Below are 24,272 nucleotides of genomic sequence, written 5' to 3' on the forward strand. Positions count from 1 at the left end.
ATGAGGCACAAAAGCAGCATTTTCATTTCAAGAAATGTGACAAGCTCCAAGAGGAGGCTTGAAATACCGGACCTTCCCCAGGAATGCAACTACTTGAGGTCAGTCTCTTTCTGTCTCTGTGTCTCTCATGTGAGTTACAGTATGATGTTCTGTTTCTTGAAAGGAATGAAGTTTTCCAAAGTTTCTGCTTTGTCTCAAAGTCTGACGGAAGCTCCCAAATGACAACGCTGGTGCTGTTTAAAAGACAAGCCTCATTTACTGTACGTTCCCTGAAGAGATCTGTTAATGTGCTTTTCCTTAACTCATACTATCTTTAGTTGTGGGCCACATGACCTTCCTCCTTGCATGTAAACAAGGCAACTGTGTACTTGTCATCCCCTCTTTTTCAAAGGGAAACAATGGAGTGTTTGCAGAACTCGGCTGGACTTGTGCTGGTTATGGTTAGGTCAGAGAACCTCGGGAGTAGGAACCGGATGTTAGGTATAAACAAATTGAAAATGTAGCATATAAATGAGAAACTCAGGAGTTATAAAATGACTAAAGAAAAATTGCAGTGTAATCTCTAAAAGATTCTAACCCTGACATTAAATTACAAAGTAGTGAGAATTGGTCATCAAATTTTTTAAGCTGCTGAAAAATAATGATAATAATTATAACAAATCGTTGCAGCCCAAGGCCTCACCATTTTTAACCTTTGCCCTACTTTTTCCTTTTTGGTCTTTATGTTAATGGTACATTCCTAAATAGGTTATAAAGGGTTAATAGACGTTCCAAGATGTTACAGTTTTTAGTAGTATGTTATTGATTGTTATAAGCACATTGGTAGAAGGTGCTGTGACCAGGTGCCTGGATGGGCCACACTGAGAATGCCATACTCAGGTCAGCCAGCAAGAAACATGGCAGGCAATCTCCCAAAACTGGTGGTTTATTCTGTAATTACAGTCACCAAACCAGTATCAAAAGAGCTTCTGTACTATCACAGTCGTTAACAATTAGCCAAACACAGTCTCCTTTAGGCATTCCAATCCTTAGCTCCTATCTAAGCAAAAAGGTCTAATGTAGTCAGAAGTTATTGAAAACCAAATTCACCATATGAGACATTCACTAATCCAAAGGATCACACACGTATCCCCAGGTCCATATGTATAGCAGATCTTACCCAAATATCATGCTGTCAGCCAATCCTTAGTAAACTAAAGATTTATTAGTAAAATAAAAGAAGAGTGTTACTGAATGGTTAGGTTTCAGAGTAACAGCCGTTAGTCTGTATTCGCAAAAAGAAAAGGAGTACTTGTGGCACCTTAGAGACTAACCACTTTATTTGAGCATAAGCTTTCGTGAGCTACAGCTCACTTCATCGGATGCATACAGTGGAAACTGCAGAAGACATTATATACACAGAGACCATGAAACAATACCTCCTCCCACCCCACTCTCCTGCTGGTAATAGCTTATCTAAAGTGATCACTCTCCTTACAATGTGTATGATAATCAAGGTGGGCCATATCCAGCACAAATCCAGGTTTTCTCCCCCCCCCCTTTTTTTTTTCCAAAAACCACACACACAAACTCACTCTCCTGCTGGCAATAGCTTATCCAAAGTGACCACCCTCCTTACAATGTGTATGAAAATCAAGTTGGGCCATTTCCAGCACAAATCCAGGTTTTCTCGCCCCCCCCCCCCCCCAAACACACACACAAAAACTCACTCTCCTGCTGGTAATAGCTTATCCAAACTGACCGCTCTCCTTACAATAAGAAAAGGAGTACTTGTGGCACCTTAGAGACTAACCAATTTATTTGAGCATGAGCTTTCGTGAGCTACAGCTCACTTCATCAGATGTTTACCGTGGAAACTGCAGCAGAAGTGAGCTGTAGCTCACGAAAGCTCATGCTCAAATAAATTGGTTAGTCTCTAAGGTGCCACAAGTACTCCTTTTCTTTTTGCGAATACAGACTAACACGGCTGTTCCTCTGAAACCTCTCCTTACAATGTGTATGATAATCAAGGTGGGCCATTTCCAGCATAAATCCAAGTTTAACCAGAATGTCTGGGGGGTGGGGTAGGAAAAACCAAGGGGAAATAGGCTACCTTGCATAATGACTTAGCCACTCCCAGTCTCTATTTAAGCCTAAATTAATAGTATCCAATTTGCAAATGAATTCCAATTCAGCAGTTTCTCGCTGGAGTCTGGATTTGAAGTTTTTTTGTTTTAAGATAGCGACCTTCATGTCTGTAATTGCGTGACCAGAGAGATTGAAGTGTTCTCCGACTGGTTTATGAATGTTATAATTCTTGACATCTGATTTGTGTCCATTTATTCTTTTACGTAGAGACTGTCCTGTTTGACCAATGTCCATGGCAGAGGGGCATTGCTGGCACATGATGGCATATATCACATTGGTGGATGTGCAGGTGAACGAGTCTCTGATAGTGCGGCTGATGTTATTAGGCCCCTGTGATGGTGTCCCCTGAATAGATATGTGGGCACAGTTGGCAACGGGCTTTGTTGCAAGGATAGGTTCCTGGGTTAGTGGTTCTGTTGTGTGGTATGTGGTTGTTGGTGAGTATTTGCTTCAGGTTGGGGGGCTGTCTGTAGCAAGGACTGGCCTGTCTCCCAAGATTTGTGAGAGTGTTGGGTCATCCTTCAGGATAGGTTGTAGATCCTTAATAATATGTTGGAGGGGTTTTAGTTGGGGGCTGAAGGTGACGGCTAGTGGCGTTCTGTTATTTTCTTTGTTAGGCCTGTCCTGTAGTAGGTGACTTCTGGGAACTCTTCTGGCTCTATCAATCTGTTTCTTCACTTCCGCAGGTGGGTATTGTAGTTGTAAGAATGCTTGATAGAGATCTTGTAGGTGTTTGTCTCTGTCTGAGGGGTTGGAGCAAATGCGGTTGTATCGCAGAGCTTGGCTGTAGACGATGGATTGTGTGGTGTGGTCAGGGTGAAAGCTGGAGGTATGTCGGTAGGAATAGCGGTCAGTAGGTTTCCAGTATAGGGTGGTGTTTATGTGACTATTGTTTATTAGCACTGTAGTGTCCAGGAAGTGGATCTCTTGTATGGACTGGACCAGGCTGAGGTTCATGGTGGGATGGAAATTGTTGAAATCATGGTGGAATTCCTCAAGGGCTTCTTTTCCATGGGTCCAGATGATGAAGATGTCATCAATATAGTGCAAGTAGCATAGATGTGTTAGGGGGATGGGAGCTGAGGAAGCATTGTTCTAAATCAGCCATAAAAATGTTGGCATACTGTGGGGCCATGCGGGTACCCATAGCAGTGCCGCTGATCTGAAGGTATACATTGTCCCCAAATGTAAAATAGTTATGGGTAAGGACAAAGTCACAAAGTTCAGCCACCAGGTTAGCCGTGACATTATCGGGGATAGTGTTCTTGACGGCTTGTAGTCCACCTTTGTGTGGAATGTTGGTGTAGAGGGCTGAACTTTGTGGCTGATTTAGAACAATGCTTCCTCAGCTCTCGTCCCCAAACGCCCCTACTCTACTTGCGCTATATTGATGACATCTTCATCATCTGGACCCATGGAAAAGAAGCCCTTGAGGAATTCCACCATGATTTCAACAATTTCCTTCCCACCATCAACCTCAGCCTGGTCCAGTCCACACAAGAGATCCACTTCCTGGACACTACAGTGCTAATAAACAACGGTCACATAAACACCACCCTATACCGGAAACCTACTGACCGCTATTCCTACCTACATGCCTCCAGCTTTCACCCTGACCACACCACACGATCCATCGTCTACAGCCAAGCTCTGCGATACAACCGCATTTGCTTCAACCCCTCAGACAGAGACAAACACCTACAAGATCTCTATCAAGCATTCTTACAACTACAATACCCACCCGCGGAAGTGAAGAAACAGATTGATAGAGCCAGAAGTCACCTACTACAGGACAGGCCTAACAAAGTAAATAACAGAACGCCACTAGCCGTCACCTTCAGTCCCCAACTACAACCTGAAGGATGACCCAACGCTCTCACAAATCTTGGGAGACAGGCCAGTCCTTGCTACAGACAGCCCCCCAACCTGAAGCAAATACTCACCAACAATCACATACCACACAACAGAACCACTAACCCAGGAACCTATCCTTGCAACAAAGCCCGTTGCCAACTGTGCCCACATATCTATTCAGGGGACACCATCACAGGGGCCTAATAACATCAGCCACACTATCAGAGGCTCGTTCACCTGCACATCCACCAATGTGATATATGCCATCATGTGCCAGCAATGCCCCTCTGCCATGGACATTGGTCAAACAGGACAGTCTCTACGTAAAAGAATAAATGGACACAAATCAGATGTCAAGTATTATAACATTCATAAACCAGTCGGAGAACACTTCAATCTCTCTGGTCACGCAATTACAGACATGAAGGTCGCTATCTTAAAACAAAAAAACTTCAAATCCAGACTCCAGCACGAAACTGCTGAATTGGAATTCATTTGCAAATTGGATACTATTAATTTAGGCTTAAATAGAGACTGGGAGTGGCTAAGTCATTATGCAAGGTAGCCTATTTCCCCTTGGTTTTTCCTACCCCCCCCCCAGACGTTCTTGTTAAACTTGGATTTATGCTGGAAATGGCCCACCTTGATTATCATACACATTGTAAGGAGAGTGGTCAGTTTGGATAAGCTATTACCAGTAGGAGAGTGAGTTTGTGTGTGTGTGTGTGTGGGGGGAGTGAGAAAACCTGGATTTGTGCTGGAAATGGCCCACCTTGATTATCATGCACATTGTAGGGAGAGTGGTCACTTTGGATGGGCTATTACCAGCAGGAGAGTGAGTTTGTGTGTGTGTGTGTGTGGGGGGGGTGGATGGTGAGAAAACCTGGATTTGTGCTGGAAATGGCCCAACTTGATTATCATGCACATTGTAGGGAGAGTGATCACTTTAGATAAGCTATTACCAGCAGGAGAGTGGGGTGGGAGGAGGTATTGTTTCATGGTCTCTGTGTATATAATGTCTTCTGCAGTTTCCACAGTATGCATCCGATGAAGTGAGCTGTAGCTCACGAAAGCTTATGCTCAAATAAATTGGTTAGTCTCTAAGGTGCCACTAGTACTCCTTTTCTTTTTGCGAATACAGACTAACATGGCTGTTACTCTGAAACCCTTGATAAGTTGTTCCAATGGTTAATTACCATCACTGTTAAAAATTTACATCTTATTTCCTGTCTGAATTTGTCCAGCTTCAACTTCAAGCCATTAGCTCTTCTTTGCTACATTAAAGGACCCATAGTGACACAGAAGCATTTAGGCAAAGGGTCTCCTGTCCTTTGCAAACAACTCTCACCTCAGACCTGACAAACTCACTACACCAAACACATGTCTTACAGGATATTTACCTGTAAAGAGTAATATGTAAGGGATCTACAGAAACTTCTTAATTTGTCAAGATTCATAATCATTGTGATATGTATGTATGGGTAATATTTAAGGAATAATGTATTTATATTGAAAGTATGCTTTAGGGACTGTCTGGGAGTAAAAATTAGTCACCAGGGGATAATGTGTCTCGATGACAGCCCATTCAGGCAGGAGGGAGTTGTCACCTGGCCCTCTTTACCAAGTAATGCAATGTAAGGCTCAATTGTTTAGCCCTTCTCAATCCCAAGATTTTCAATGGAAAACCAGAAACAACTGGAAATAGTTGAAAGCTCTTGAAGGTAGAAAGGTTTCAGAGTAGCAGCCATGTTAGTCTGTATTCGCAAAAAGAAAAGGAGTACTTGTGGCACCTTAGAGACTAACCAATTTATTTGAGCACAAGCTTTCGTGAGCTACAGCTCACTTCATCGGATGCATATGCTTATGCTCAAATAAATTGGTTAGTCTCTAAGGTGCCACTAGTACTCCTTTTCTTGAAGGTAGAAAATAATCTTTACAAAAAGGCGGGGGTTTACTCTGTCTACGAATAGAAACAAAAATCTGTTTCAATGTAAGAGAGGAGGGAGAAAGATCCTCTGCAAGGAATGAGGTGTTAAAAATTGCAAGCTGTCCTGCCGACATAGCATTGTGTGCACGTGCACTTATGTCGGAGTAACTTATGTCGCTCAGGGGGGTGGTTTATTGACACCCCTGAGTGACACAAGTTTTGCCAGCATAGGCTGTAGTGTAGAAATAGCCTAACTGAGCTTTTTGGGGGAAATCTACTTTATTAGTCAGGAAAGGAAATGATTGGTAAGTGTAGATCCAGATTTGCATTTGATGTGTTTTGCCTTGTAGCCATTTATTTCCATCATTCTCTCTTGTTTCTAGTACTTCTTTCTTAAATAAACCTTTCCCCATGTAGACAAGGCCTATGATTCTATTCTGGGAGGCAAGGGTTAATAAGCAAAGATCAAAATCAGCTGGAGTCCATTAACCTTCCAGGAGACCAGCCTGGTGGTTCTGAAAGGAGGAAGGAGAAATGAATTGCTTGGCAGCTGAGTCAAACAGCTCCTGTGATGGGGAAAGGGTCTCTGAAGCAACTACTTCATTTGTTCACTTTAATCCCAGAGGAAAGGGACTTTGGGATTTTGTAGCCTTAATCCTGAAGAAAGGATGAGTACAGGTTTCTCCTTCCTCCCACTCCAACCCATAAGGAAAGGAAAGGGGCAGGGAGGTTAAGTTGTCTGAACCTTTTCCTTAGAGGAAAGGTGATTTTGAAATTGCTTGTCTGGTCCTGGAAGAGGGAACTGTAGAAGTGTTTTCTACCAGCCTAAGAAGAACCTGTTTATTTTCTTTCCATAGGTTGCCTGGAATTCTTTTTGGCTGAAGGACTTTTTGGAAACGGGCTCACAGGACGACAGCCTGGTACGAGTACCTTTGGTGGGGATTTAATGGCTTGGGGACCAACACTGGTTTCAGTCAAGAGCCTTAACAAAGTTCTAATTCAGATCTGGTTTAATTGTCTGAAGGTCATTACTATCCGCTCTTTGTTCATCATTTATCATCCTCTGTGAAATGTGGGTCTCAAGTTTATATCTTGTATAGGTGTCTATATTACAAAACCAAACACAAATAACCCCTTCTTTAGAGTTCTACAGAGAAGGAAAGACTTGAACTAAGCTGTGGAAACAGAATTCCTCTTTCTACCTTGGAGGGGTGAGGACTAAATAGGGCAAGTTAGGGGAAGGCTGTCAATTGAGTAGGCAGGTTCCAAAGCTCTTGGTCCAGCACCTTCCACCAGCAAGCAGTTACTTCTAAACTTTGTATTTCGCAATTTACAGTTAACTTTATTTTATTTGTATCCACGTCTTGCAGATTGTTCAGAGACAGAGATTTTGTTTAATATGCTGGGGAAATTGATAAAACCCCTAGCCTCTTCTCACAATAGCCATCACTTATTTGTAGAGCTGATTGTACTAGACACTTATACAAACATAAGACCCTCTATCCTGAAGCATTTATGTAAGATAGCAGGTAGAGACCAGAAAGCAATGAGCTGGTAACTGGTCAGCATGATGAGTAGTGGCTACAGCACACCAGCTGCCTGACTATTATTGAGGGGTTTTGTAGGCCTCATGGCAAAGGAGACTGTTTCAACTGGTTTGTAATGTGTGTGTGTGTCCAGTGATGGTGGAAAAGTTATGGAGACAGAACGATAGGACTGATGTTACATGGCAGCGGTTCTCAAACTTTTGTACTGGGGACCCCTTTCACATAGCAAGCTTCTGAGTGCAACCCCCTTCTATAAAAGAGTGTTAATTTATATTTTCCACCATTATAAATGCTGGAGGCAAAGCAGGTTTGGGGTGGAGGCTGACAGCGCCTGACTTTCCCATGTAATAACCTCGCGACCCCCAGTTTGAGAACCCCTGCTCTGTGCCATACATGAAAGAGGGGAGAGGAGAGCCCATCTTGCAAACCTGTAGTGACTCTTGCGATAGGTTTCCCCCACTCAGGGATTTGGGGCGCTGGAGACCCAGCGGAGGAGACGTCACTCCTGACCCCAGGCGGAGGGGAGCCCAGCGCCGCCCTTCGCGCTCAGCCCCCTGGCTCTCCGCAGGGTGGTTTCTGCGGCGCGAAGGATCCGCCAACCACGGACCCGGGCGTTTGCATCTCGCTGGCCGGAGCCAGCGGGGCGGCGGGAACGCTCCGGCACGCGGAGCTCGGGGTCTCCACAGGCGGGGCCGGGGCGGACGCCCGCTCGAGCAGCTCCGCGGGCGCGGGACGCGAAGCTCCCGGCCCCGCAGAGGGCGCCGCGGCGAGCGAAGGCCCCGCCCGGCTCCTGAGGAGACCGGCCTCCGTCGCGCTCGGCGCCGGAGCCCCCGCTTTCCCCTCCCATCACGAACGCCGCTCGCCGCAGCGGCTCCGCCGGGGGAGCGCGGGGCTCAGCGGCCGGCGCCTGACGCGCCGCTGCGCGGGACCGGGCCGGGGGCCGCCGGCCGGGGCGGGGGGAGCGCGCGCGCGCGCGCCGCCGGCCCCGCCCCTCGCCCTGGCCGCGCGCGCCCGTGCCCGCGCGCTGTGCGGCCGCCATGTTGTTGTGCTTGTGAGGAGGCGCTGGCCGCGCAGAGGAGCCAGGCGACCCGGACCCGTCGCTCCCGCCTCAGGCAGGCGGCCGTGCCCCGGGGCGCTCCGCGCCATGCCCCGTCGCACGGTAAGGGGACACGCGGCTGGGGCAGCGCGGGGCCTGCACCGCCTGGCGGCCGCCGGGGCCGGGCCTGGCAGGGGAGGGAGCTTCCCGGGCTGTCAGCGGCGGCGCAGCGGGCTCCTCGCGGGGGCCGGGAGCTGCGGGCCAGGCTCGGGCCCTCGCTTCTTCGTCCGTCCCTCACGCCACCCCGCGGGGCCCTGGGCTCCCGCCCGTCCCGCTCTCGGGCGCGGAGTGCGAGCCAGGCTGCCGCTCGCCCCGGCACGGGCACGCCCCTCCCCGCGTCTCGGCTCGCGCAGGCGGCTCGGGCTTGTTCTCCGCGGCGCGGGCAGAGCTGCCCCTCGGCTCCCGCTCCCGCCGCCGGCGCGGGAGAGAGGCTGGCTCGGGCAGAGCCTTCTCCTCTGCCCCCGCGAGCCTCTTCTGAGGGAAGGTTGGCGGAGCGGGGAGGCACGGGCCGGCCGCATCCCTTCAGCAGCGGCCCTGGGGTCCCTTAAAACCCACCGGGGTTCTCCGCGCCTGGCTTTCCCCGTGCTCTGCAAGCTCCTCCGTCCTGTGTGCGCGCCTGCGCTGGGGTCGGAGGGCTTCTCCTTCCCCGGGCGCAGAGGTGGGTGGTGTCCAGGCTTCCTTCCCTCCCACGTGGCAGAGACACGCCTATGCCTCCTGCAGAGCAGAGCCTCTCCCAACCTTTCCAGGCTACTGTACCCCTTTCTGGAGGCTTTGTCTTACCTACCCCCAACTTTCACCTCACTTAAAAAACTACTTGCTTACAAAACCAGACCTAAAAATACAGACGTCTCACAGCACACTGTTACTAAAAAAATTGCTTACTTTCTCATTTAACCATATAATTATAAAATAAATTGGAATATTAATATTGTACCTACAGTTCAGTGTATGGTACACTGTAGAGCAGTCTAAACAAGTCATTTTATGAAATTTTAGTTTGTACTGACAATGCTAGTGCTTTTTATGCAGCCTGTTGTAAAACTAGGCAAATATCTAGATGAGTTGATGTACCCCCAGAAGACCTTTGCATACCACTAGGGGTACATGTATCCCTGGTTGAAAACCCCTGCTTTTGAGGGAGATTGGTGTGTGCCTCTTTATGCATTGGGCCTATTTCTCCTCCCTTTGCTTCCCCGCTGTACCACGGATCCAGGCTCAAGTGTGGGTTGCTCAGGTTTTTATTGCCTACTGTGTGTGGAGCCCTGACTGCCTCTCCCACTGTCCTGAACAGAGGTAACTGTTCCCATGTGTCAGGGGAATCTAAGCAGCCACCTCCTGCACTCTGTGGGGAGCCTGTGTGAACTGTGGAGCCTGAGCTTCTCCTGTATCAGAGATGTCCTTTCTCCCATCCTCTTCCTTGAGGGAGCCAGGACTTGGCTTCCCTTCCCTTCCCTCCCCACAAGAGACCTCCCATACTTTCCCATCAAATGTCCAAGTTCCCCACATGGTAGATGCCACTCTGGTGAGAGGAGAAGTCAGGTTCCTCAACCCTTTCACTTAAGACATCACCTTTGTGTCGATTTGCCTCTTCCTGACAAGACATGCTTTCCCTTCATTCCTTCCACCCCACCTCTGCAGATATCCCTCTTTTCCCCTTGTTTGGTAAGCCTATGATCCATGCACACGTGGTAGGGATGCAGGTTTTGGTTCAGAAGAAAGAACAGGGCCCCTGCTTGTCTTCCTGAATCAGATCAAGGAGTGTTGATGTGGTGGGGTGTGTGGCACAGCTTGGTTCTGATGGTGTAGATGAGGGAATATTTGGGAGTGGCTGGGAAAAAGTATTAGCAGACTACAGGAATGTAAGTGCAGAACTATGGTATTTTATGGGGTGCTATTGTGAGGGGCCATTTGGGATGGAAAGGAGAGAATGCTTCTAGAATTTTATATGAGGCGCAGGATTGTGGCCCACTGCTTGTTCCTGAGGCAAGTGCTAAATTACTGTGGTGTTTGGAAGGGCAATGCTCTGTTTTCTTGGGAGGTTGGGTTTGAAAGGGACACTTCCAGATTGAGTCTTGAGAGGTAGCTGTGGCATCTCAGTCCTGAGAGTATCATCTGATCCACATGGATTTTGGGAGAGGCAGTGACAGAGAGGTTGGCTTTGAATTATAAACACTGGGGCCTCCTGCAGATTATCCTTAGCTCAGGTAATAGAGAAGATTGGGGAGGGGGAGAAGCTCTAAAATAGTTCATGTCAAATATTACAATATGTGTCATGTTGGTTTAGCATTTTAACAGGTTTCAGAGTAACAGCCGTGTTAGTCTGTATTCGCAAAAAGAAAAGGAGGACTTGTGGCACCTTAGAGACTAACCAATTTATTAGAGCATAAGCTTTCGTGAGCTACAGCTCACTTCATCTGAGGAAGTGAGCTGTAGCTCACGAAAGCTTATGCTCTAATAAATTGGTTAGTCTCTAAGGTGCCACAAGTCCTCCTTTTCTTTTAGCATTTTAACATAAAGCTCTAGTATTTCTGTATGTTATGGAGTTTCTCTAGCAGTTAGGTATGTAGTCCCCCTTCCTACATTCTCTAAAGGGATTTAGTTCTTTAGCTTGCTTATTTTTCCTGAAAACATAAGCCTAAATTTCTCTCTCTCTCTCAAGTGTTGATGTATGATCGTACCCTGGAGCTCCCATCTGCATTGTTACACTGCTTTAAAGATTCAAAGACCAGTGTTTAAGTGGTTTCCTCTTATGCAGGGAATTATGTTGTGCAGACTGAAAAGGAGTAATTGTGGCACCTTAGAGACTAACCAATTTATTTGAGCAAAAGCTTTCGAGAGCTACAGCTCACTTCATCAGATGCATGTAGTGGAAAATACAGTGGGGAGATGTTATATACACAGAGAACATGAAACAATGGGTGTTACCATACACACTGTAACAAGAGCGATCAGGTAAGGTGAGCTATCACCAGCAGGAGAGCGGGGCGGCGGGGGGAACCTTTTGTAGTGATGATCAAGGTGGGCCATTTCCAGCAGTTGACAAAAACATCTGAGGAACAGCTCTCCTGCTGGTAATAACTCCCCTTACCTGATCACTCTTTTTACAGTGTGTATGGTAACACCCATTGTTTCATGCTCTCTATGTATTTAAAATCTCCCCACTGCATTTTCCACTACACACATCCGATGAAATGAGCTGCAGCCCACGAAAGTCCATGCTCAAATAAATCTGTTAGTCTCTAAGGTGCCACAAGTACTCCCCCTCTTTTTACCCATCTTCAATTACGCATCTTCTGGACCCCGTCCCCAGGAAGTGTGCCCCATGCTTTAGGAAATGCTAACTTAATTCATGACTTGTCAGACTGAAGACCTTGGCTATGAAATGTTCTCTCCTTGTTCCTTCTAATGCAAATTCTTTAAACAAGTTTATGCTGGTGTACTTTTCAAGAGAAGATGTGTAATTGAAGATGGGTAAAAAGAGGGGGAGTGCTTGTGGCACCTTAGAGACTAACAGATTTATTTGAGCATGGACTTTCGTGGGCTGCACCTCACTTCATCGGATGCGTGTAGTGGAAAATGCAATGGGGAGATTTTATATACATAGAGAGCATGAAACAATGGGTGTTACCATATACACTGTAACAAGACTGATCAGGTAAGGTGAGTTATTACCAGCAGGAGAGCTGTTCCTCAGATGTTCTTGTCAACTGGTGGAAATCGCCCACCTTGATCATCACTACAAAAGGTTCCCCCCCCCCCCCCCCCCGCCCCATTCTCCTGCTGGTGATAGCTCACCTTACCTGATCACTCTTGTTACAGTGTGTATGGTAACACCCATTGTTTCATATTCTCTGTGTATATAACATCTCCCCACTGTATTTTCCACTACATGCATCCGATGAAGTGAGCTGTAGCTCTCGAAAGCTTATGCTCAAATAAATTGGTTAGTCTCTAAGGTGCCACAAGTACTCCTTTTCTTTTTGCAAATACAGACTAACACGGCTGTTACTCTGAAACCTGTCGTTGTGCAGACTGTGAATGATGTGTAGTATTCCTCATGGATTGTATTTTCTAAATGGACAACCAACCTAATTGTCAAATTACTGAGGGACAATCTCCACTCATTGATATATTTTGCTTTGCACAACCAAATCTCTGTACAAACTTTTCATGATTGATATACCTGAGTATTTGGATTCTAATTTCCAAACTGTTAAATCTGTTCACCTAAATTTGGGTTATTGCTGATTATGTACTCTATGTAGCATATGACATTTAAAAAACTAACGTTGTATTTGTGGATAATCTAAGCACTATACCCAGATGTACAGACACTCTTCCCAACCTACGTACTATGTCATTTTTTAAGCATTAGCTTTAATAAAATTTTTAAATTTGCTGGTGGTAGTTGCAGCTTGATAGAAATCCATTTAGATGGGTTTGAAAATAGCAGTATCTCATTCCAGAAGATTGGGTATCTCCAAGTTGCTGAAGGTAGAGGTAAAATGCCAGATTATCACAGTATCATCTTTTATGTCATTGAGCGTGGTGGAGAGAGGCACTTCTCCAAGAGTCTAAGGAGACTGGAAGGAACAGTTCTGTGTGGTGGTTTGCCAGGTTATTGCTGTGAAGGGGGCAGTGCCAGGGTATGGTGCTCCTATTTTCTATGTTACCAGAGTTAGATAGGGAAGATCAGTAAGTGCTGTGCCATTTCATGTGCTGGTAAACAAGGTATTTCTGTTACTAGGGGGATGGAAAGGGTGGAGCATTTTAAAAAGCTTTACTGGGTGTATAGGGAGGGATGCAAAGCTGAGGAGGAATGCAAAATTGATACTATTGTGTTTTCAGAGCAAAACTGCAGTTAGGCTTATGGGATCACCTTATCAGATATGAAGAAGAGACATGACATCTCTTGATAATTTAAATTACAGACCCTGTATTCCAGGGCATGTGACTCCAACTGGTACAATATTGCTGATTATATCAGAAGAGGTGGTATTTTAAGCTAGACCTGAAGGTTCTTATGAGTCCTTGTAGATATGCACTGATTTCTTCTTAATTTTGTCTGTAGTTATCTTAGTTAATAAAGTGTTACTTTGGTTCAGAGACAAATTTTGATTTACGTATCCGTGTTTATATCACCCACGTGTTCTTTACTATACTTGTCTACACTTACTACAAAACAAGTCATAAAAATTCAGCATTTGAATTTTATTTTGTGCCAAACGTTTATATTTTGCTAGCTGCTTTGTTTAGATTGTGTGAAGAGTTGGAGGCTGACAAGTATTGATTTCAGACAAATTTATTTTGTTTGAGAGTCAGCTGTAGCTTTACCCCTTTAGAAAATAGCCTGACCAGTGATCCCCAGAAAACTGTAAATATAACTTTGTATTGCTCTGGAAACTGCAATGGGGTATGCATTGAACTGAGGAAATATGCTTCTATCTCTGTAATTCCCTGTGTGGTGAAATCAAATACTGTTAGTTATCAAGAACTTGATATCTTTGGTGTGATGTCACAAAATTACTGGTAGGTTGAGGGTAGTTGCCAACAGACACAAGGGTTGTTTTGTACTAATTCAAACACTTGAAAAATTAACTTGGCAGTGAAAGGCTTTTCATGGCAAGTATGGGTCTGAAGACATCAGAATTCAAGGTTTAACTTCTTTGGGGTGGGGTGGAAAATTTCCTGCCCTTATGCTGGCAAAATATACCTTCCAAATGCAAACTGAATATAGACTGGCACAGTGATCTGCCTGAGACTACAGAAAGCCCCAGGACCTCTGCTTGTAGTTCTGGCAAAGAACAGTAAAGTTAGAAGACAAGGAGTACTTGTGGCACCTTAGAGACTAACCAATTTATTTGAGCATAAGCTTTGAAGTGAGCTGTAGCTCACGAAAGCTTATGCTCAATAAATTGGTTAGTCTCTAAGGTGCCACAAGTACTCCTTTTCTTTTTGCGAATACAGACTAACACGGCTGCTACTCTGAAACCAGTAAAGTGAGACTAGACTTCTATTCATGCTGTTGTGTGTAGCAGCTGGGAAACTGTCAAGAATAATTTTTTGTGCTCCAGCTGCTCAGGAAAGCTATGAGTAGCACAGCACTTGGCAATGGAGGCTGGAGGAAGTGTAGAGTAACAGAGATTTGTTTCCTTTTACTGTTAATAGGTAATAGGTTAATAGGTGGAGGTTTAGAGTGGTGGAGACTCATGTAGCAGTCAGGGAAGTTCTACAAGAAAATAACTCATTCTCCCTTCATGCTGCCAGGCTAGCAGTGTGGAGGCCTTAAAATGTCCCACCTACTGGCCAGAAGCTGAGATGAAAGGCAGAGTCACCTAAGTAGGATCTAGGGGACAGTAACTTGATAGGAATCCCTCATCATCCTTCAGCTTAGTCTCTGGGAGAAGTCTGCACGTTTTTCTTGCCATTTCTTGGCAAGTTTCTTGTGTGCTGGGACCTGGAATCGTCATTTTGGAAGCTAGGGTGTTGGGGAGAGGAGGGCTAGATCTTAATTAGCCTTTTTGAGTCTTAATTAGTTTTTGTTACTCTCTTCCCTTAGTTGCCTCTCTTAGAAATGCTGACATTTCACTGTTCCAAGAACAGAGCTGTTTCCTTTCATTTTTATTTCCGTTCTATTAAAAACAATTAAAAGTGTAATTTGCCTGTAACTAAACATAATCCAGTATACAAAAATCTAATGTATAGATCCACATCAATTCTTGGAAAAAGGTATTCAAAATCTGTGACCTGCAGAATTTGAGGTTAATAGCAGATGAGTTGGCACATAAATCTAGCAACAGTGGGTCAGGTTGTTGACTGGAACCATATAAATCCCGCTTCAGTGTTCTCTCAAAATTAATATTTATTTGGATAACAATACTGAAGAGCAATAACTAATTTAAACAAATCCTGTTTTATCAAACATATGGAAATTAACAAAGTTAGTCTCCACAGAACCTGGCTTTGGCACTCTGATAGTCTCTAAAGGTTCAGTGAACATGTATATGTACTTCAATGAGACTCTGAAACTATGCTATCACTAACCTCATATTTATAACGGATAATATAGCATTCAGTTTGTGGATTCATTCAAACTGTTTTAACAAGAGATTCTTTGAACATGATTTAGTTTTATAAAAGCTCTTGGAAGAGGATGGGCAAGCAGAACCAGACCATAAATGACTATTAACTAATTGCCTATGGTTAAAACTGTACAGTTGAGTTTGAATTTAAATTTGATACAGCTTGGGATTGAAAAGTATAGTAACAGGACACTTCAAAATGAAAAAATGTTGAAGTGGTTGTCGGAGTTTATCAGAGTATTAGATATTAGTGGAACTGGGAATAGAGAAATTTGTGTGCAGTATGTGTTTGGGGTTGGCCTTTTTACACAGGAGTAGAGGAGAGTAAAATATTATAGAAGTAGGAAAAATATAATTGTAAAACACCGTAGGGGAGTTCAGAGGCAAAGGATGGTACCTCAAACTACTTAACTAATTTTTTTTTTTTTACGTTGATATGTCCCTTTAGTGGTAATGAAACATGCCTCTAAAAAGAGATTTATCACTGTGATGCTCTGTACCTAAGGGGAACCCCTGAACCCCCATGTTCATCCTTATAATATGATTTTGTGGTATCCAATGCAAACATCGGGTGTCTTCGGAAGGCTCATGAAGAGCTGAGCATTGTTATAGTAATGTTATAGGTTGTAATTTAATGTATATAATTACGAGGCTGAAAATGTGTCCTCACGGGGATTGGTCCTGCTTTGAGCAGGGGGTTGGACTAGATGACCTTCTGAGGTCCCTTCCAACCCTGATAATCTATGATTCTATGTTTTAAAAGGAAAAGGAGTACTTGTGGCACCTTAGAGACTAACCAATTTATTAGAGCATAAGCTTTCGTGAGCTACAGCTCACTTCATCAGATGCATATCGTGGAAACTGCAGCAGACTTTATATATACACAGAGAATATGAACCAATACCTCCTCCCACCCCACTGTCCTGCTGGTAATAGCTTATCTAAAGTGATCATCAGGTGGGCCATTTCCTGCACAAATCCAGGTTTTCTCACATCCCCCCCACCCCCATACACACACAAACTCACTCTCCTGCTGGTAATAGCTCATCCAAACTGACCACTCTTCAAGTTTAAATCCAAGTTAAACCAGAACATCTTGGGGGGGGGGTAGGAAAAAACAAGAGGAAACAGGCTACCTTGCATAATGACTTAGCCACTCCAAGTCTCTATTTAAGCCTAAATTAATAGTATCCAATTTGCAAGTCTCTATTTAAGCCTAAATTAATAGTATCCAATTTGCAAATGAATTCCAATTCAGCAGTTTCTCGCTGGAGTCTGGATTTGAAGTTTTTTTGTTTTAAGATAGCGACCTGGTCACGCAATCACAGACATGAAGGTCGCTATCTTAAAACAAAAAAACTTCAAATCCAGACTCCAGCGAGAAACTGCTGAATTGGAATTCATTTGCAAATTGGATACTATTAATTTAGGCTTAAATAGAGACTTGGAGTGGCTAAGTCATTATGCAAGGTAGCCTGTTTCCTCTTGTTTTTTCCTACCCCCCCGCCCCCCCCCCCCCCAGATGTTCTGGTTTAACTTGGATTTAAACTTGAAGAGTGGTCAGTTTGGATGAGCTATTACCAGCAGGAGAGTGAGTTTGTGTGTGTATGGGGGTGGGGGGGATGTGAGAAAACCTGGATTTGTGCAGGAAATAGCCCAACTTGATTGTCATGCACATTGTGTAAAGAGTTGTCACTTTGGATGGGCTATCACCAGCAGGAGAGTGAATTTGTGTGGGGGGGTGGAGGGTGAGAAAACCTGGATTTGTGCTGGAAATGGCCCACCTGATGATCACTTTAGATAAGCTATTACCAGCAGGACAGTGGGGTGGGAGGAGGTATTGGTTCATATTCTTTGTGTATATATAAAGTCTGCTGCAGTTTCCACGATATGCATCTGATGAAGTGAGCTGTAGCTCACGAAAGCTTATGCTCTAATAAATTGGTTAGTCTCTAAGGTGCCACAAGTCCTCCTTTTCCTTTTGCGAATACAGACTAACAGGGCTGTTACTCTGAAACCTGTCATTATGTTTTAAAACAGGCCCAGGTAGTTCACACCTCATCAGGGCATGTATGGGATAAGCCCAGCTCAGCCTCACAGGAACAAAGGATGCTGGCCTAGGCAACAACAAAAGGATCTGTTAGTCTCTGAGTGAGTCACCCCCCTTCCTTTGGTCATTTTGGGATTGCAATGAGGTAATGCTCACCTAACTCTGAAAGGTGGGGAGCAAAGCCAAGAGGGAAGAAGGGACATGATAAAAGGAAGAGATGTTTGCCATGCTCTTCCTCTCTCTTCCGCCTACATCTACAGACACCACACCAGCGCTGATCAAAGGGGCAAGCCTGACTGAAGGGCAGCCAGCCAGCCTGTGGTGAGAAGCATCTAAGTTTTGTAAGGATGTTGAAAGTGTTAAAAGCAAAACACATTCTAAGCTGATCTTATTTCATTTGACCAAATCTGACTTGTTGTGCTTTAAGTGTTTATATCCATTGTAGTTAATAAATTTGTTTATTCTGCCCTGAAGCAGTGAGTTTGGTGGAAGCGTGTCAGAGACTCCCCTTGGGATAACAAGCCTCATACATATAAATTTTTTTGTTAACATTGACAAACTCATATAAGCTTGCAGCGTCCAGCAGGAACAACTGGACACTGCAGGATGGAGGTTCTTAGGGTTGTGTCTGGGAGTGGAGATATTGGCTAGTGTGATTAGGTTGCACAATCCAAGCAGTGGCTGGCCAAAAGTGCTCACTCAAGTAGCTGTGAGCAGCTTACATGCTAGAGCAGACAGCTAGGTGGGCAAACTATGGCCTGGGGGCCGAATCCAGCCCCTCAGGGCTTTGGATCTGGCCCACGGAATTGCCACTCCCGTGGCGCCACGGGCCCTGCGCCACTCTCAGAAGTGGCCGGCACCACGTCCCTGGGGGAGGGGGGTAGAGGGCTCCGTGTGCTGCCCTTGCCTGTGGATACCTCCCCCGAAGCTCCCATTGGCCAGGAACGGGGAACCGCAGCCACTGGGAGCTTCGGGGGAGGTACTCGCAGGCAAGGGCAGCACGCTCAGCCCTCTTCCCCCCCTCCCCGTCCCCCAGGAGCTGCAGGGATGTGCTGCTGGCTGCTTTGTGGCGCGGGGCCAGGGCAGGCAGGCAGGGAGCCTGCCCTGGCCCTGGTGCATGCGTCTGCTACCCCGAAGCCGCTCCAGGTAAGTGGCACCAGGCTGGAGCCCGAAGCCCTCCTGCACCCGCACCTCAACTCCCTGCCTTGAGTCTCTGCCTGCACCTCAACCCCCTGCTGCACCCCGCACTCCTCCTGCACCCCAACCCCTGCCCTGAGCCCCCTGCTGCACTCTGCACTCCAGCCCTCAGCTCCCTCCCGCACTGTGCACTTCCTCCTGCACCCCAATCCCCTTGCCCTGACCCCCTTCCTGCACACCGCACTCCCTCCTGCACCCCAACCCCCTGACCCAGCCCTACATTCATGGTCCTGCAAGCAATTTCCCTACCCAGATGTGGCCCTTGGGCCAAAAAGTTTGTCCACCACTGAGCTAGAGGTTGTGCATGAACAGCCCGGGACTGGGGGTTCTCGCAGCAGAGCAGGGTAAGGGTGCCTCCCAGAGTCAAGGATTGGAGTGGCCTAACAGATCACCGGTCCGAATAACACCAGGGGAACGTCACAATCACTGAGCAATAAAAAGAAATGTGTACAGTGTTGTTGTCTTGACTCAAAATCAAATGAAATTGTTATAGGGTAAAATAGAAAATAGACTCCTGGTTTCAATTTCTACTTTAAAATATAAACATCAATTAAAACGTTTCGTGAGTTTGCTCCTATGCTGCCAATTGAAATCTTCACAGGTTCGCAAAAATACCTGTAAAATTGTAACTAGAAAGCAGTAAGGAATCGTGAAGTCAAGGGACCTAGATCTAAAGTAGACTTTCAGGCTCTAGTACAGAAACAGTCATCAGGTAAACTTGGAAGAAAATATCTAATTAGGCTTTCTTGCTTGCTTGTCCATCATGTGTTGCTGTGGTTTTCAGTGATCTCGCCCACCTTTTTAAAAAAGAGATTTCTCTGTCATTATTCTTTTTTTTAACTTCTGTAGCTCTGCAGACTGCCTTGTGTTATGTTTATCTTTAAAACAGTGTGAGTAGTCATGAACTTCCTTACTGGTGATGCTGGTGTAGTCTTCCTGTTTCTTCTGTGATATTTTCTTCAGATTGTCTTCCGATGTATATGAATAGTGCGATATTGACTTGTTGGGGATGTGCATCAAATTCTGTTTAGAGGGATTAGGAGACTAGTCTCAAAACACAAGCTTTAGTGTAACTTTTTGTCAAATAAAAGTAGTCCTATCAACACTTTGCCTCTAAACTGCAGTAGCAACAGAGATCCATGTTCATATAGTTCTAGATTGTTTTGGACCATCACTGGGGACAGAACTGGAAAATGAGATTTTTATTTGGGGAACTGGTATGCAGAATTAAGTGAACATCTGAAATTCTGCACACAGATGAGATCTTTGAGATCAGAAAATAATCCCCAATTTTGTAGAGGTAGATCCTAGTTTGAGGGCTTAGTGTACTTCTGCTCTTGTTCCTCTATTCTGTTGCCACAGCTTTATTGTTGACTAAATGATTAATATATCTAAAAAATGAAGCTATTCACAAGTTTGTCTGAATTCCCTCCTTCTCCTTAAACAAATCCTTACCTTTTTGTTTTCATAAACATCCATTTTTTTTAATGGCTTGGGCTTTTCATTCATTTAGAAATGTTTGATAAACCATTACATCTGATTTCTGGTGTGTCTTGGAATTTTAACTAGCCATCCAGTGAATCAATGTACATATTAACTGCTACAGGAAAAGGCTTGTCTTGAAGAAATGTCATTAATGAGCTGTGTGCAACAGCTTCTGAATTTGTAAGAATACTATATACCAGAATACTCATGCTTTGTTTCAGCAACTTTTTTCTTGATGAAGCTTTGTGAGTAATCTATACATACAGTGCCACGAGCAGGGGTTGAAATTTTTTTACCCAGTACTTACTGGATGGGGGGCAAACTGTCATCCTGTTCACAATTTTATTATTTTAAATTGTATACATTCAGGTTTTAAGTTCTCATTTCTTGCTGTGCATCATTATCAAAATCCCCCCCTTTTGTCTCTCCCTGCTGCATAACTTTGTCCATGCTGTCTCTAGCTTTATTTGTATTGCAGTAGCACCTAGGGACCCTAATAAGACCAGGATCCTACTGTGCTAAGCACTTTACAAACCAAAGATTGTGAGATCCTCTGATCAGGAACTATCTAGGCTTAAATGCCACTACTAGGCTTTCTCTCTCCTTCCATATTTTTTCCAGCTCATCAATCTGAATCCTTTCAAAGGCTTCTACCATCCACTGAGTTAAGTTCAAGTTCTTGGTCTTCCCCTACAAGGTCCTAAGTAATGTTGACCTTGCATACATATGACCTCTTCTCTCCCACATTTTTGCCTTTGCCTCTTGTATTGTACAATCACATTCATCTTGAACAACCTCTTCTGTTGAAATCCTTCTGCCCTGACCTTGTTTTTATCTGTTCCACATTCTCTCCCTACCTCAGTGCCATCTTTCTCTTTCCCAAAGAATGATTTGATGTCCTTTTCTCCTCTGTAAGGCTTACATAACTTTTAGTTAGATTTTTTTTTTTTTTTTTGGTTTGGGGATTCCAACTATCTTCCAAGCCTATTTGTAACTTAGCTAATAACGGAAACTGTAGAGTATGTCCCTTTTGTGGGCTGTGTACCCTGGGAGTGAGAGAGCCTAGTGTTGGACTAATTAATACTCAGGGTTGCTTTATGAATTTTGTGAAAAAAATTGAATATTTTCATCTTTTGTACATTGGTGAAGTGGTCACAATTCATAATGCGAGGAAAACTAATGGACCCCCATCTTGAAATAGTGGAGAAACATAACCGAGGCCAGAAGAGATTGATGTAAAAAGGCTAACAAAACCATTTGTCTGAATGGAGTCCTGCTAGGCATCTCTTCTAACCCATCTGATTCTGAGATGAAACCTGGAGTGGTGTACATACATTTGGACATACTGTTTCACTTTGATATCTTCTCCAATAACAGAAAAGGGCAATGAGGATAATACTGCAGGAGCTGTAACTGAGAGGTTGGGAAATCAGATGTATATTAGTGGCATTAATTTTATACTTAAGTGGGATTGCAAAATTTTAGGAAGGAAAAAAATATTCCCTCTTCTGTGTGTAGTGAGGACGATTAGACCCTTGGCCTCTAAATGCTTTTCCATTCCCCAGCTGGTATTGAACAGCTCCCTCAACCACTATTTGTGGCCTTAGACATAGAAGTGCTCCTTACCAGCCATGTGGAGAGGACAGAACTGTCTTGCAGAGGAGTGGGGGGAAGAATTTAAAACTGAAGAATCTGTAATACTGAGTTATGGAGGGGAATAGGGATAAATGATAGTTTTCCAAGCTATCCTTGTAGAGTGGAAGGGGAGGGATGAAGGTCACCATGCAGCACACTGGAGTTCCTCTTATGTGACCAATAGTACCGAAGTTGCATGAGGCTGTATGTCTTAAATTCCTCCTCAGAGTTCCAGGCAGCAGAGAGTTCATGAGCTGAGGTCAGCTCCCAGCAAATTGTCTGCTGGTTTAGCCTTGTCTGCCCTACCGTACAGACTGGGATTCTTTCCTGGGGCTTCTGCACAACTGCAAGCAAGGCTCCGAAGTGTCACTTTCCCCACAATCATGCACTCAACTTAAAACCCCAATAGGAAAAGAGGAGATCAAAACCTTAATGACTGAGGTGTTCATCAAGTGGCTAACATGAAGCTATATTCAAAAGGGTAATATGAACAAAACTAAGAGCATGAACTGACAATACAGTAACAAAGGACAGGGCATGAAGGGAGTTTAAGAGCAGTTTATTTGCACAGAAGATAATTGTGTAGAACAAACTATTCATGATTGCTGTTCCTATTGTGGCCTTTAATATATTTTAAAAACAGACAAGTACAGGTTCATCTGCACAGTACATAGATGGGCTGATCATAGTTTCATTTTTATCCTCAGATACTGACATTAAATTAATGGTAACTTTTCAGGTTTTAGTTTTGGATGCACAGAGGGAGTAAGCAACTGTCTTCACCAATTGATCCACTGTCTGAATGACTTTTATTTGATGGGTAACCATCGCCTTTTAGCACTTTAACTTGAGTATGGAACTGGGGCCCAGTTGTGGCATCCTCCAGCTTTGGTAGCAGATCCTGGAGAAATAGTTGTTTTTTCTCTAGGGTGTGCTGGTATGTGCGGACCGGGAGCCTTACTTCCAGCAGACTTCCTCATGCTCTCAGAAGTGGTTCCTGGAAGAAGAGGCCCATAGCAGCTTGATCACTTCCTTTAATCTCTTGTGGCAGCACTGTATCTAGGAGAGTGTGCCAATGGCATCTCTGTTCATTGAATTTGAATTGGCAAATGTGTTGAAACTTATACCAAAAACAGATGTGGGATGCCACATAGCTCTGCCAGCCTGGTTATAATAAATAATTTAGGGCATTTATCTGGTCAAGTGTTGGTGATTGAGACCTCTGCATTCACATAGGTCAACCCTGATTTGTTACAACTAATCAAATTAGCTACAGTGTAGTACGTGTAGAGCATGTTCTCTTTTGAATACTTTCAATGCCATTACACTATTAATGAACTGCGAATCTTCAAAATAACCTACTTAAAGTTTATAAGAAGGACTAGAGGTGACTTTCATGAAAATCCATTGCTCCAAAGAGGGAGACTACTGGGTTCAGCTGCACGCACTGTGTCCCAAAGGCAGCTTTGCTGAAAAGTTTTTCCTTGACCTGTATCAGAAGGGGAAGATTCTCCGAGCAGTGGCAGGGTTTCTTGGCTGAGCAATAGATCTACAACAGAGCCGGACTGTTATACTAAGCCCTGGTCTGTCTACACTACGAGTTTAGGTTGAATTTAGCAGCGTTAGATCGATTTAATCTTGCACCCGTCTACATGACGAAGCCATTTACTTCGACTTAAAGGGCTCTTAAAATCGATTTCTGTACTCCTCCCCCGACGAGGGGATTAGCGCTGAAATCGACCTTGCCAGGTCGAATTTGGTGTACTGTTGTCGCAATTCGACGGTACTAGCCTCTGGGAGCTATCCTAGAGTGCTCCATTGCACTGCTCTGGACAGCGCTCTCAACTCAGATGCACTGGCCAAGTAGATAGGAAAAGGCCTGTGAACTTTTGAATCTCATTTCCTGTTTGGCCAGCCTGGCAAGCTGCAGGTGAGTGCAGATCTCATCAGCAGAGGTGACCATGATGTAGTCCCAGAATTGCAAAAGAGCTCCAGCATGGACCGAATGGGAGGTACGGGATCTGATCGCTGTATGGGGAGACGAATCTGTGCTATCAGAACTCCGTTCCAAAAGACGAGATGCCCAAACATTTGAAAAAATCTCCAAGGGCATGAAGGACTGAGGCTATAACAGGGACCTGCAGCAGTGCCACGTAAACTTAAGGAGCTCAGGCAAGCCTTCCGAAAAACCAGAGAGGCAAACGGCTGCTCAGAGTCAGAGCCCCAGACATGCCGCTTCTATGATGAGCTGCATTGCATTCTAGGGGGTGCA

General features: G+C 44.8%; 1 protein-coding gene and 1 long non-coding RNA gene across 13 annotated transcripts in view; one reads left to right on the plus strand and one right to left on the minus strand.

Annotated features, from left to right (window-relative positions):
* Nucleotides 1–9,175, minus strand: part of LOC140898966 (uncharacterized) — a 40,995-nt gene extending 31,820 nt beyond the window's left edge. Inside the window, exon 1 of the long non-coding RNA XR_012155170.1 lies at nucleotides 9,107–9,175. This is a non-coding gene — a long non-coding RNA (uncharacterized LOC140898966). The remainder of the gene's footprint in view (nucleotides 1–9,106) is intronic.
* The window catches only part of MTMR3 (myotubularin related protein 3), a 241,644-nt gene continuing 225,803 nt past the window's right edge, over nucleotides 8,432–24,272 (plus strand). For 10 of the 12 annotated variants that reach the window (XR_012155157.2, XM_073313591.2, XM_073313593.2 and 7 more), the window contains exon 1: nucleotides 8,432–8,614. The gene's annotated coding sequence lies outside the window, so the exon portion shown is untranslated. The other 2 variants (XM_073313592.2, XM_073313595.2) reach the window with 2 other exon arrangements.

The sequence above is a fragment of the Lepidochelys kempii genome, chromosome 15 (assembly GCF_965140285.1).
Source record: "Lepidochelys kempii isolate rLepKem1 chromosome 15, rLepKem1.hap1, whole genome shotgun sequence".
In the NCBI taxonomy this organism is placed as follows: domain Eukaryota; kingdom Metazoa; phylum Chordata; order Testudines; family Cheloniidae; genus Lepidochelys; species Lepidochelys kempii.